General features: G+C 29.4%; 1 long non-coding RNA gene across 15 annotated transcripts; it reads left to right on the forward strand.

The window, feature by feature from the left end:
* The first annotated feature begins 1,103 nt into the window (after positions 1-1,103).
* LOC130977052 (uncharacterized) lies at positions 1,104-13,316 on the forward strand. 15 transcript variants are annotated; one of them, XR_009084813.1, is made up of 17 exons: positions 1,104-1,692; positions 1,789-1,906; positions 2,128-2,265; positions 2,352-2,444; positions 2,577-2,628; positions 2,779-2,872; positions 3,038-3,192; positions 3,295-3,351; positions 3,747-3,898; positions 4,328-4,614; positions 6,241-6,708; positions 6,809-6,994; positions 7,174-7,235; positions 9,071-9,236; positions 9,386-9,453; positions 12,204-12,354; positions 12,802-13,316. It is a non-coding gene; the product is annotated as an uncharacterized LOC130977052 (long non-coding RNA). The 15 variants fall into 15 exon arrangements; XR_009084821.1 differs by having other exon boundaries at positions 2,128-2,190; XR_009084817.1 differs by having other exon boundaries at positions 1,849-1,906.
* The last annotated feature ends 1,978 nt before the right edge of the window (positions 13,317-15,294 follow it).

The raw sequence follows: 15,294 nt of genomic DNA on the forward strand, positions 1-15,294 counted from the left end.
CTTGATTTTTGCTTCTATGTGCTTCTCGTGTAATAACTGAGTGAGTGTATCTTCACAAGCTATTTTATTTAAATATATTAATATTAATTAATGAATTTGTTTTTTATATCTATTTTTTCCAAATAAATAATATACAAACCAAAAAAATAAGTTACTCGCACAAAAAATAAACCGACATAAAAAAATATTTGAAAAAGTAAAAGATAAATTTTGAAAATTAAATAAGAATAAAAGCATAAGAAATTAGTTTTACAACTATTTAAAAATAGGATAAAGTATATTTTTTGTCTCGAAATTTGATAAAGATTTTAAAAATACTCCTATGTTTTATTTTGTTTCAATTTTATCTTAAAAGTTTTCGATTTGCATCAAATATACCCCTGACTTTTAATTTTTCAAGAAATTTAAGATCAATTCAACAATAAATTCATAAGAACAACTCTCAATAAAAGCAAATCAAACATAATTTTCATGCATTGTTGTTAGATTAGTCTTACACTTTTTAAAAATTCAGTTGTCGAGTATATATTTGATGTAAATAGAAAACTTTAGGAACAAAATTAAAACAAAATAAAATTTAGGGATATTTTTAAAATTTTTGTCAAATTTTAAGAACAAAATGTATATTTTACCCTTAAAAATATATAAAATTTAATGTTTTTATATACTCTCATATACTCCAAATAATAATAATAATAATAATAAGAATAATAATTAGCGTCACAAATTTTCGTTTGAAGGCATGTACACCTTAATTAATTGCATTATTATTTACTTAGTTTTATGTTTTCTTAATTAAAAATATGTCCAGCTATTAAAAATCCATAATATTGATAAATAATTACAATCACACAATATGCATATATTGTGGAAAAATAATTCATCAATGGGATAAAGTTAAACTTAAAACATATAGCTTGAGAAGGAGGGGGTGAACAACATCTGAAGGGTTAAACTTTATGATGAATGAATTTCAATAATTGTCTCCCAAATTACAAGTCTATTTATCTATTATCTATTTCTATTTTTATATATAATAAGCAAGTAAGTGCTTGATTCATTGTTCGAAAAGTGTATAGTTCATTTGCTCAACAAGTGTCGAGTCTGACATGATAAGTGGCACAAAAAAAGTTGGACAAAATAAGTATGGAGGGAGAAGATATTTTGGCGGATTCTTCCCCAAAAAAGATCGGAATTTGAATTTTGAACACAAAATCTGAGGATTTAAAATAAAAAAATTGAGTGAACAAATTTTGAATTCTTTGCATTTCTCTCTTTCTCTTCTTTCTTTTTCGTGCGCTCTCTCCATCTGATTGATGCAAATGTGGAGTAAACAAATGCACAGATATTATCACCGGCAAGGAAGAAGGAGCTCGCGGTGATGGAAGGAGTAACTGGAAGAGAAGATAGAGAATGGTGGTGGTCGGTGCTGCGGTTGGGAGAGCGTTTGACGAAGAAAAGATAAGAACGCGACAGAAGCTTCGAGTCTGTTTCCTCTGGCGAGTAGCAGAGATGAACAACAACTAGTCAGAGGTGATGGTGGCTGTTGATACAGCGTCGAGTAGAAAGAACAGCGGCAACGGTGAGTGGTGTTGCAGCCATCAGTGAAGAAGCAGCACCTGACAATAAGTTGACGACATTAATATAGAGAACGGAGAGCTCTGAGATCCAGCCGTCGGTGGTGTTACAGAGGTAATTTCTTTAAAAAAGCAGAAATTTATTTATATATATTTTAAGAAAATAGAAAAATATTTATTTATGTTTAATATGCTTCTGTTTTGGGTGGAGGTTGAGGTTGGACTGGGATGGGTTGGCAGAGGAGCTAATGGTGGTACGGCTTATTTGTAGTGATTACGACGGCACTCCCTGCAGCAGCTTCGAATCATCTTTAGCTGGAGCATATAAGGTATTTATTTTTATTTGCTAGGGTTTTATTGCTGTTTTATAATTGTAAATCATGTTTATGTTATGTCCATGTAATATTAGATAATTTTATGGGTTTTTTTTTTAATTGTATCATATATTACAATTACAATTTTAGAATTTGGGAAAGAAAGATAGTTAAAGAGAATAGTTTACTCTTAATTATTTATTTAAACTTGCTAATTTTATTATCCATTTGTGTAGATTGCTGATGAAACTAAGTTCTTTTCATTTGGAACTAATGACCTTAATCCAAATGACATTTGGGTATAGTGGAGATGATGTTGAAAAATTTCTTCCCATTTACCTATCAAGCGGCATTCTGCAGAGTGATCCATTTGAGTTTAGTTATCTAACATTTATTTGCTCAATGAGGATATGTGAAAGATGGTTGCTGAAATTTTTGAACTGTTTGACAATAATATTAGGTACTTGACTAGAAAGGAGTAGGTCAACTCATCAAGCTTTGCCCAGAAAAAGTCGTGTTGTCAGACCAAACTTAAAAGGGTGAAGTTGAAACGGTAACATGCTAATTATTGAAAGTTGTTGTCTCTTTTATCTGTGTGATTTACTTAGAAATAACAAGTTTGTGTTCTGCTTTTTTACTTTTCTGTTTTTCAGATCTATTTCATTATTTTTAAATTTGTTTTCAGATTCACATTGTGCTTCTCATAAGTGGACAAGGAAAGTGAGGCTCACAAAGTGGTACTCCCTATACTCTCAAAAGAAAATATCTAAGATAAATACTTACTTTAAGCTATGATCTAATATATTTCTTTTTTCCGATTTATACATACTAGGGTTGTGTGGGAGCTTTATAATTATCTGCCTAAAATAATGTTTACCTGATGGCAGGAAGAACAATTGGAGATAAAGCTGATGACATCACCAAATGGTAGCCTAATTCCTTGCAATTCTTCACCAATAGAATGCACAACCAACACTAAAAGTAAGCCTTACTTAGGACTCTAATTTCTTATCATTTATAGATTTTGAAAATGTACGGAAGGCACTATATATATATATATATAATGCTTTGCTGTAAACACAGCCTTTCAATTTTCTCAACTCTTTTCTTCTAACAAGTAACAACCAACAATGGCTTCAATTGCAGTGTCTTCTTCTAGCACCTTCTACACCAACCTCAAGTTTTGCACCAAACCCAACAACAACAAAGCTGCTTCTTTGTCACAAGAATAATAATAATCATATATCATGAAGACAACATCAATAAGGCAATAACAACATCAACAGCAACTTGAAGTGAAGGTACACTTTGTTATTTTCTATTTGCTAAAGATATGAAACTATTGAATTTAATTAGCCATTTTCTGAAATTTATGAAGTAGAAATCTTTTTACCATTTTGAAGGGAACTCATATTGAGAAGCAGTAAAATAGCAACCATTGGTGCTATCTTCAATTTCAGGTAACCCCTTCTCTATGTTCTTTTTTTCCCCTGTTTATCATTGTCACCATTGAAAGTTGTTCAATTTTTTTATATTATAATTATTTTCATGCAAATTTGGAATATCTTAATTTAAGATTTCATGTTTTTCCTTATTGCATGTTTGTACAGTGGAAAAAAACTTGATTATCTTGGAGTGCAGAAAAATCTTCCATCTAAGAACTGCATATATCTGTGAATGTCACTATCGATTTTTATGATGGATATATATTTACAAATATAGGACTATAAACAGTTTTACTTGCCTGTAATGTGTTTTGCTAAAACTATAACCAAGATTCACATTATTATCTCAAATTGCTTGCGTTGTTGACATCCATGTTGCAATTGGGAATTTAGATATATTTTTCTTTTAGCAGTGACAGTGATTGCAAGTAGACGATAGTTACTTGAAGTTTGTCTTAAGGCTTCTCTTATTGATAGTGTCTTAAGGTGGGATGTCAAGGTTTTGGGGCTTAGTTTGGAGTTGGAGAGGAAGGGGAAGGAAATTGGGCAGCTCACCAAGGAGGTATTTTATTTTATTTTATTTGAATACCAATAAAATATAAGTGAAGATAGGTAGGTAATCAGAAGTTCTATAATTCCAATGGAATGATAACTGGAATTCAAAATGAATTGAAATGTTCAATGAATGTTAGCATTGTTGTTTTGTCTAGCTGGAGTTGGATACTCACATTTTTTTTGGTTTTGTATGGAGTGTAATGGGGCATTTTCTACTGACATGAAACTCTGTTCGTCCTTTTAGCCTTAATGTTTATGTTGTCTAGATTTAATTTCTGCGTGGCCGAATTGTGCCACTTTCAACAGCTTTTTTCTTGCTTTTATGACAAACAAAATTTGAAATTAGTTGAGAGCAAAATTTCCTAAAGGAGCTTTTGAATCTATCATTTGAATTTCTCTTGCTCATTCCTTCATTTTGTTTCTCTCATTCCACCAGGTGCTTCTTTGCGATGAAGGTGGTGGACATGGATGCGGTGCGAAGTATATATTCTAAGAATATGAGCCTGGGCCGGGTTGTTGCTATGCTGTGTCGGATGGGGCATCCTCCTAGCTCGAAGAGGAAGCCAGGTTGTCCTCCGAAGGCTGTTTCTGCTGGTGGTCCGGCTGTTGTTGCTGTGGTGGCGACTCCTGTTCATTGCTGTCTCTGATCCTGTGGCTGCTGTGACTGCATTGCGGCCCGCACCCATGGTTCTGCCTGCCATTCATCACAACCAGATCAGTCACGTAAGCTATGAAGTTTTTATTCAATATTTGAGTTGGTTTGTTATTCCAGCAGTTGCTGCTTTGGCCTTTGTTTCTTGGTTTTTTAAAATTTAAACATGATTTTCCATTTGTTCAAATTTCTGATTTTATGTATGTGTTGATAATTTGTGTTTCGTTATTTTTGAACTAGGTCGTTTATTTTGATTTGAGGAAAAGGATTTGATTTTGAAAATTTTCTGTGGTGATTTGTTGGGCTTCTTTGCTTTGATTTATGTCTTTGTTTGCTCTAATTTTGTATTATCATTTGTTTCTTTCTTACATATACAATGTGCCTTCTCATATAATTTTGATGAACCATTTTGCTCTTTCTTTTAAAAAATCTAGAAACAATTTCATTCTTCATTTAAAATCTCGAGAAAAGGACAATCTCATTTCCATTTTCAGAATTGTTATCAGTAAAAGTCTTTTTTTTTTGGTTCTTTCATATTTTACCATTCAATTCTTATGGTAATTACTTTTGACAATATTATTAGTGATATTCTTTATAGATAATCACATGATTTCTGATTTTGGTTAACAAGAAAAACAGGAAAAAAAGAGTTCACTAAGTGCTATGATATTAAAGTATTTTCTTTAAGTAACATTTTTTTAAAAAAGTTTGCTATTTGAATATTTTCTATACTCTATATTGTCATTGATCATGGAAAGAATTGTGTCTAATGAAATAGAAACAAATGAATTAAATATGTACTAAATATTAAGTTGGGATAGTTATACAAATAAAAGAGATGATCTAAATATTGGATGAATATAGTCTATTAAGATATAAAAGGAAAAATTTCACTTTTATATTACAACACATTTATTTACTTAATTAACTTTTTTTTATTAGTTAAAATGCTTTCCAAAAATGACTCCAATTTTTAAATACTTACTTTTTGTAATATGACTAAATATCAATCAATTATGCTATATTTATACCAAAATTAGCTATTAGAATAAAATATATGTTAAAATATAACATTGAAAATAAATTAAAACATACATATATTTATACATAAATATATTCATGATTGATTTTATAGTACAAATAATATTTTTTATATCAATATAACAAAAAGAGATTAATCTCTCATTTCATATAACATGTAAAAAATTTTATTGTTCATATATAAAATTCTTTATTCATAGATTAAAAAATTAAAACAATGAAATAAATTTACAAAAAGCTGGAAAACACACTAGTCTGTTTATCTGTTTATTACTATAAAGTTGGGTAGTCCTAACTCCTAACAGTAAACCCATACTCAGAACAACGACACGTGTAAAACAATACTGTTCATAGCTTCTCTTAGTACAGTGCGCGGCAATGGATGAAATTTGAAGTTGAAAGGACAACAGATTGAAGGGTGGGTGCTGCAGAGCGCCAATTTTCCCGCCCAAAACCATATTCTAATCTTGAATATCTATCTATCCGTTCTACACTCCTAACCATGTTCCTCTCTTCTCACGAACTCCACCCTGATTTTTCCCCCAAAATTTCAAAATCATTCCCACGGTTTAATTTGAAATCATTCTTTCCTTCTTTTTGTTTTTTATTTTTTGGCAATAATTGAGCTTATCACCAACTGAAAACATTGGAACTAGCATTGAAGGATCCTTTGCAGAGAGAGATGGAGAGAGTATACCTGTTTGGGGAAGCTTTGCCTCCGTCACATCCCAGCTCCCATCTGTGCGTGGAGGAGAAGACCTGGATACCTCCGTTATGGTTAGCCTCCAAACTGCAGCGAAGACGACGGAGCCTCCATCCTCTCAAGCATCCAAAGACGTTCTTATAGAAGAAGAGTGTTTGAATGTGTATCCCTTTTTTCGTTAATGTTCCTGAGATTCTCTTCAATAGCCACCCTGATTCATCTCTCTCCCCTCAGTCTCTCTCCTTTACTCTCATGGCCACCCTCTTCTCTTTTGAATCCTTCTCTTTTTACTCTCTTTTCTGATCTCCCTTGATTAGAGATTGAAATTACCATTAAAGTGTCTTCCCAATTTGTGGGTAAGAGTGATACAGAGCAGGACACTATTCCATAAGAGGTTGATGATTCAGGTGAAAAACCAAAGGTTAATATTTATTTAGACTTAGCTAATGATTATATTTATTTAGACTGAGCTAATGAAAACTTATGACGGAATCAGTGTATTTTTGTGATTTTAATTTTAGTTACAGTGTGCTACAACATCTATGGTGTGTTTGATAATGAGAAGCTTTACCAAAAGAGTTTGGTTCTGAGGAGAAGTGTGGTGGGTTCATGAAGTGGAGGTGCTAGATCATGGAGAAGGGTATTCAAAAGCTCAATTTCAAGCTGGGTGGTGTCACGGTTGGAATTTGTGGAGAAAACTTGTCCTGGTAAGTGAAAGCTTTTGAGCCATTTTTGAACAATTTTGTAGTACCCCTTTTGTTTTTTTTTTTTTTTTTTTTTTGTTTTTTTTTTTTTTTGGTTTTTTCCACAATTTTAGTGGGGATTGTGACTGAGTTTTGTGTTGAAATAAAACTGTGTTGTGGTGTTGTGCATTTCTTTGGTTCAGGGGAGGCTTACCCTTCAGAAGCAGCGCAAGCTGAGTTATTTTGAGCCTACTTTTAAGTACTGGTAAGTAGTTATTAAGAGCTTTGTTCTTCTCTTCTCCTTGTGTAAGAAAAAATAAAGGAAAAAAGAAAACCAGAGAATGGGAGCCACTCCTTTTAATGTTCTGATAAACCCTAATTGAATTTTGCTAAGCAATATTCTAAACTTAAGTTCAATTTTTAATTGGTTTTGTTGAGTTGATTATTACTCATACTTGATTGTCATACGTTTTGTATTGCACTGTGATACATTCCATTATAACAAATTCATAATCACCGGTACAAATTCACTTTCATTGTTGAAGGGGATTGTTTTACGGATCTTTGGGCTTATTTCATGAAATAGGAGAATAGGGATGATCAATTGATAGTTTTGAATTCTTCTTCAGATTAAGAATTTGGTTTTTCTTCTTCCTTCTTATATTGACTATGAGACTCAACCTGCAAATTGAAATATAATAAGTTTCCAACGTTTCATCAAGTTGTCTATTTATTTATTTAAATTCTATGATTTTGGATTCTTTGTTATAATTGATATTGTGTATGCTCTGCTTTTAGATCTTTTATTTATTTATTTTTGTTCATTTGAAGGTCTTTTAACTCTTTTAAATATCTATATTCAGGGTTTAAGATGTGGAAAATTGCAGTTGTAAAAATTTAAAATTCCAAATCGAATATATGTAACAATATCAACTGTATTTTTTTTCTCTCATCGGCAAATTGCAATTTTTATTTAAAATTATCTGTAATTGTCCAAATCTATTTTATTATAGTCAAAAGCATAATACTACATAAGATACTTAATATAAAGTATTTTTCATAATTGTTACTACTAAATATATTATTCTTAAACTTGAAAGCAAAATATCTCATATAAGATATTTAATACATCCAAAGTCATTATTGTAATATCTTTCATATTTTTCTAGAGACTTGACATTCTATATCATTTTTCCCGTGTATCAGATATAGTTGCAAGAATAAGAGTTAGGAAACAAAAATAAAAACAAATACATGACACAAATAAAAAAAAAGAAAACAGAAGTATTTATCAAAAAAATGAGTATTTACTAAATTTATTTGACATAAATAATAGTTAGCTCCACACAAAGTTAAAAAGAGTTTCTTAATAATATTTTAGTGTCATTGTTGGAGAGTTTCAAAGAGATTGAAAAAAAAAAATTTAAAGTTCGAAAGAATAGAAAAAAAAACAATAAAAAGTAAGTGATGGTTAATTCTTTTTATGGGGAGATTTGTACATGCCACTAAAATTAATTGGATGAAGAAAATATCCATTGTTATGAGTAGCCTTTGTTTTCTTTGCTTCTTTTTACTTTAATTCTTTGTCTTTTTTTTCCAGAATTTATCCGAATTTTTAAGATCACAAATCTCACATCTTTTTAATAAATATCAAGTAAAAAATTATTTAAATAATTTAAACAAAAAAATTGTATATATATATATATATATATATATATATATATATATATATATATATATACACAAGAATACTTGAATCATCAATAGAATTATTATAGAAGTCACAAAACTATATAAATTTTTACAACAGCAACATTGCACAGCTTAAAAGTATACTTGGGTGGTTTTGGTGAAGGAATTCCTTGAAGTTTGTTCTTTGGATTTTGTTGATGGCTTCGCTGCTTTTTGTTTTTTTTTCCTACATATATTTTGTTTCTGTTTTTTCTTTTGAATAATTATCCAAATCAGTCTTTTAAGGATTTTAGAAGCGTATACTTTAGTCCCAAAAAAATTAATACACAAAAACTATAGTTTTATTCTGACAGACAAATTAGTCTTTAACTTACTTTTTCTGTTTGTGCTTGAACGAAAATGCTGAAGTGGCACACCTGGATGTCGTTTGTATCTGTGGCACAAAACTTCATATATGTTCTCTACAAATCAAGATCCCTAACATTCTGAATTTGGGCATGTTCGAAATGGCAAGTAGTACACGAGGCTCAGCCACTTCTAGCTGCCGTGGAGGGTGGTGAGAATTTGGGTTTAAGTAAGGGACAATACCCGAAAAGCTTATAAGGGACAATGATTTTATTCTTATTAATATTTTACCCCTCTTTTCCTCCTCCAAATTTATCGGCTTCATTTATCTTGGTAACTTTAGCATTGATTTGCCTTTTCTTCCGTTATCTTATATAGGTTCTATAGGAGATGTACCAATTTTGCTTGCAAAGCCTCAAACATACATGAACTTTAGTGGTGAATCGGTTAGTTTCATTTTATCACATAATTGCTAGATTCTCTATGATACATGCATGCACACTTAGTGAAATTGGTAACAACTCAAGTCATTTATTACTTTTTTGTATACGTTGCTATTACATCTTTTGTGTCTCACATTCATACAAATGACTTGTGAATTGTTACCCTTTTCTTCTCATTTATTTTCCTAATAAAGGTTGGGCCTCTTGCTGCATATTATCAAATACCCCTTACTAAATATTTTAGTAGTATGTTTTCTAACCTTACTTCTAGTTGAAGGTAGTCAATGATGACAATTTACAAGTTCTTTAAAAGTTACTGGGAATTTTGTGTAGGTTTATGATGAAATGAGTCTTCCAAAATGTTGTTTGAAGGCTTCAACTTAAAGGGGGCGAAATAAAAATATTAATGAATGTTCAGTATAAATTTATTGTTTTAGAGGATATTTTAAAAATAAAAATTATTTATGATATAATTATATTAATTAACATATTTTTTTTTGCTCTTTAAATATCATGTATGCAACATGTTTTATTTGGTGTGGTGGAAGCTAGAGTGAATATATAGAAATTATGACAATAGCCTTCACTTTCAAAATGCATTATGTCAGTAACAAATTTCATCTACAATTGTAGTAGATTCTGTCTTGGAATGTAGATTCATACCGTGAATTACCGGTAGAATATGGATTTAATGCTTTATTCAGATATAAGTTCTATCTATCAAAGAAGGTGAACAAGTGTTTATAAAGTATTGAAATTTTAATTATGTTTATTTTTTTTGTCTGTTTTATTTATAATGTAATATCTTTATAATTTTTGTCAGCCTCAAATTGAAAAAGGGTTTTCTGGACGGTTAATATTATACGATGAAAAATTAATCCACATGCGAGAATAACTGTTGTTGGAAGCTTTTCAATACATATATAAGTGTGTGCCTGTTGATGGCTGTCTTAGGATTTATGCGGGCTATGATAGTTATGACTATTATCTGTCATATTTGAGTCCACCGCAGTTTAATGAGATTCCAAGTTATCACTTAGTCTTAATTACAGGGTATAATATAGAAGAGAAAAGTTCCAATTCCTTTAACAGATTGGAGCCTTCTTTTGGTAGGAATGGTTTTTGATTAATGAACTTTAACTCAGTTGTGCACATATTTGTGTTTTATTTAGGGCGGAGGTAAATTCATGAGACTCCAAAAGAGTATTGATGCCAAATCCCAACTTAAGACCACCATCCAAAGAATGAAAGGATGCAGTTCCTTTTTTATGAAATAGTTATGCTAATGCTTCTTTTTTATCATTTGATTTTTGTTGTATATATCCAATTAAATTATTTTACAAAAAAATAGTTTAATTGGATATATACAATGAAAATCAAATGACAAAAAGGAGCATTAGCATAGCTATTTAAAAAAAAAAAAACTGTGTCCTTTCATGCTTTGGGTGGTGGTCTCAAGTTGGGATTTGGCACGAATACTTTTTTGGAGTCATATGAATTTACCTCTGCCCCAAATAAATAAGCAAATATGTGCACAACGAGTTAAAGTTTACTAATCCAAAATTATTCATACCAAAAGAAGGCTCCAAAGTAATTGAAACTTTTCTTTTCTATATTATACTCTGTAATTAAGACTGTGTTATACCTTGGAATCTCATTAGGTTGCGGTGGACTCAAATATGCCAGATGTTCGTGGTTATAACTATTATAGTGCGGATAAATCCTAAGACAGCCCCATGGCTATATATGTAATGGAAAGTTTCTTTCAACAGTTGTTTTCAAATATCGATTAATTTTTTATCGTATAACATTGCACAAAGCCTGTTTCAATCTTTGGCTGAAAAAAAAATTATAGATATTATTATAAATAAAACAGAAAAAAAAATTAAATATAAAAATTAAAATTTCAATACCTTATAAACAGTTGTTTCATTTTCTTTGATAGATAGAAACTTGTATGTGACTAAAGCATTAAATTTATATTCTAGCTGCAAATCATTGTGTGAATCTACATTTCATGCAGAACACATTCTACTACAATTGTAAATAAAATTTGTTATCGACATCATACATTTTGGAAGTGGAGGCTGCTATCGGAGTCTCCATATGTTCACTTTAACTTTCACCGCAGCAAGTAAGACATGGTGCATACAAGATACTTAGAGAGTAAAAAAAAAAAAGAATATGTTAATTAATATAATTATATTATAAATAATATTTAAAAAAAAATCTCTAAAACAATAAATTTATACTTACATACTGAACACTCATTGATATTTTGATTTTGCCTTATAATCACTTCAGGCAGCATAATTTCCCAGTACGCTAAAGGTGGGTAATACATAATATCAAACATGAATTACTATATATATATATATATATATATGTATATACACAAGAATACTTGAATCATCAATAGAATTATTATAGAAGTCACAAAACTATATAAATTTTTGCAACAGCAACATTCCACAGCTTAAAACTATACTTGGTGGTTTTGGTGAAGGAAATCCTTGAAGTTTGTTTTTTGGATTTTGTTGATGGTTTCGTTGCTTTTTGTTTTTTTTTTTCCTACATATATTTTGTTTTTGTTTTTTCTTTTGAATAATTATCCAAATCAATCTTTTAATGATTTTAGAAGCTTATACTTTAGTTCCAAAAAAATTAATACACAAAAATTCTAGTTTTATTCTGATAGACAAATTAGTCTTTAACTTACTTTTTCTGTTTGTGCTCGAACGAAAATGCTGAAGTGGCACACCTGGATGTCGTTTGTATCTGTGGCACAAAACTTCATATATGTTCTCTACAAATCAAGATCCCTAACATTCTGAATTTGGGCATGTTCGAAATGGCAAGTAGTACACGAGGCTCAGCCACTTCTAACTGCTGCCGTGGAGCGTGGTGAGAATTTGGGTTTAAGCAAGGGACAATGATTTTATTCTTATTAATATTTTCCCCCTCTTTTCTTCCTCCAAATTTATCGGCTTCATTTATCTTGGTAACTTTAGCATTGATTTGCCTTTTCTTCTGTTATCTTATATAGGTTTTATAGGAGATGTACTAATTTTGCTTGCAAAGCCTCAAACATACATGAACTTTATGAGAATGAACTATGCTTCAATTTTGCATGGCTGTAATTTACTTTTTATGTCATTTCAATACTATTCTCATTATAATGTTGAGGTGTCATTAGACTTGGTGAAATTAGCATGATTATCTATGGTGAAATAAGTCAAAACATGATATTCCAATATTGAGAGAAATCATTAACATTTGTATTTTGTATTTTCATGTAAATCCAATTTTTTGCTGATAATGTATTAATATTTGTGTTGACTTTTATTGCAGATTAACACTTGCAATGGCTTCTATTCTGATTACTTCTCTCCAAATAAGGCTTATAAACCAAAGATGTTGGCAGAAAAGCTATCATTTACTAACTTGAAATATTCGCACTCTAATTTTATTATAAGATCATTCATCAAATTAATGTGATTGTTTAACAAGTTAAATATTTGGATAGTCAACTAACTAGAGTAGCAATACTATTAAATTAAAACAGAGGATTAGTATAAGACATAACTTGTTCATTTTAATACAAGATCCTCAAAGCCGTCCATTTGTCTCTATGTAAAAGCATGTAATTGGTTTATTATATATTATTGAAGGATTTAAATTGCTGACTACTTAATTAATTATCCAAAAACTAAGTGCCTAATCGGCACAAATAAACCTTTCTCATGACATGAAAAGCTTTTATTTAACTAGCTACTAGTCTTGACCTTCTAGAGCATAACCTAGGCTTTGCGTCACAAATTTTCGTCCTATATGAAGGCATATACACACCTAAATTAATTGCATTATTCTTCACTTACTCTTTAGTTTTATGTTTTCGTTAGTCCAAGCTAAGACTAGGATTTATATTATTAGGATGACTTCATTTAATAAACTTGAAGTTTACTCTATCCCAAAAAAGATAAAATAATATAAAAACTTACAATTAATGGAATAATATTGGGGAGATTTAGGATAATTATTCATTTGCGCCAGCGTCACCAAATCCCCTAAAATTTACTTGGTGCTACTAAACGCTTCATGGCTACTAATTATTAAGCTACAAAAAAAAAGTGAAATAATAATAATAATAATAATAATAATAATAATAATAATAATAATAAACTTAGCCATGAAATCAGTAGCGGAACTTAGTTTAGACAAGGGGGACCATGGTCCCAAACTTTTATTAAAAAAATTAGTAATATTTTTTAAAAAATAAAAAATAATTAAATTGGCTTAAATATTTTACTATAATTTAAAATACCAAAATTCAATCTTCATCTCTTGCTTTTATTGCACAATAGTTTTTAGTTTTAAACATTCAAAACATGTTGGATTTAGACTGAATTGAGTGTATTCGCATTTCGCAACTCTCTATTTAATAAGCAACACTCCCTCTACCTTTGAGTTCAAATATAAAAAATTAGGTATTTTTTATTTATATAATTTAATATTATTTTATATTTAACTGTTTATTTAATTTAATTTTTTATATGCTAAAAAATATTAGAATATTCAATAAGTATTGATACTATCGTATTTGTATAAATTGATAAAAAAAATTCAATAAATATTATAAATTTTAATATTTGTTCTTCTAACTTCTTTTTTACATATTTTACAGGATATATATTCAAATTTTTATATAAAATAATCATGAAAAATCAAAGAATTGATGCATTTTTTAAGAGGAAGGTTAATATTTAAGAAGGAGAACATATAACTTTTACAATATCAAAACATGTAAATAGTTCTCCTATTTTAATGAATCACGAAGAAAGTGAGATACAACCTTCAAAAGTTCAAAGAGTTGCATTTGATTAGTTTGACCTTAATTTTTTGAAACGAGACCCTGGAAAAAGGCTTTAAATTTGGCAATATCACCAAAACGAGAGAGATGGGGTTAGACGAGTTTATCTTAAATAGGGTTCATATAAAAAACATATTGATAATTATTTTCTATTTGACCCCTCCAAATTTTATTTCAAGCTCCGCCACTGAATAAAATATTGTTTAATTGATTGATTATTGAATAACAAAAATATTTAGAAAATTATAAAAATCAACTCAAAATATCTGTTTGTTATTTTGTACTCTTTAATTATTACTAAATAAATGAATAATTTTAGATGTAATAAGTATATAATTACATATGTTACATATATAAAATTATAAATATTAAGCTAAATAAAAGAATTTCTTATTATTATTAATTCTCTAACATTGATCATTGAATAATGAGTTCACTAGCAAGGTGGAACTGGAGATTATAATTTAAGAAATGAATAAAAAACAGCAATATACAATTTAGGAAAGGTTTTCAAATATTTTATGATTTCACGTGTTTTAGTATTTCTAATAATTAATTTTAATAATGTATATATATATTTTATTATTGAAATCAATGGATAAAACTAATTTTATAATTGAGATTAATATTTTATTGCCATGTGGGTTTGAATACTATTTCCCACCTTACAGTCTATCACTTGGAAATTTCCTTAACCAATTACATTACTTCCAAGATTATGAATAATAAATAAGAAATAATTTTAACAAAATTTTAATAAGCATAATTAATATTTTCAAACATTACAGATAATTTTGAGACTTATCCTAAATATTAGGGACAAAAATAATACTTTACTCGATTTAAAATCAATAATATTGATAAATAATTACAATCTGTGTATATTATTGCACAAAAATAATTGATGGTCAATATAAAATATAATAATAGCATAATGGACCACATACCTGAAGGGTTAAACTTTATGATGAGTG

Source organism: Arachis stenosperma, chromosome 4 (genome assembly GCF_014773155.1).
Source record: "Arachis stenosperma cultivar V10309 chromosome 4, arast.V10309.gnm1.PFL2, whole genome shotgun sequence".
Taxonomy (NCBI): domain Eukaryota; kingdom Viridiplantae; phylum Streptophyta; class Magnoliopsida; order Fabales; family Fabaceae; genus Arachis; species Arachis stenosperma.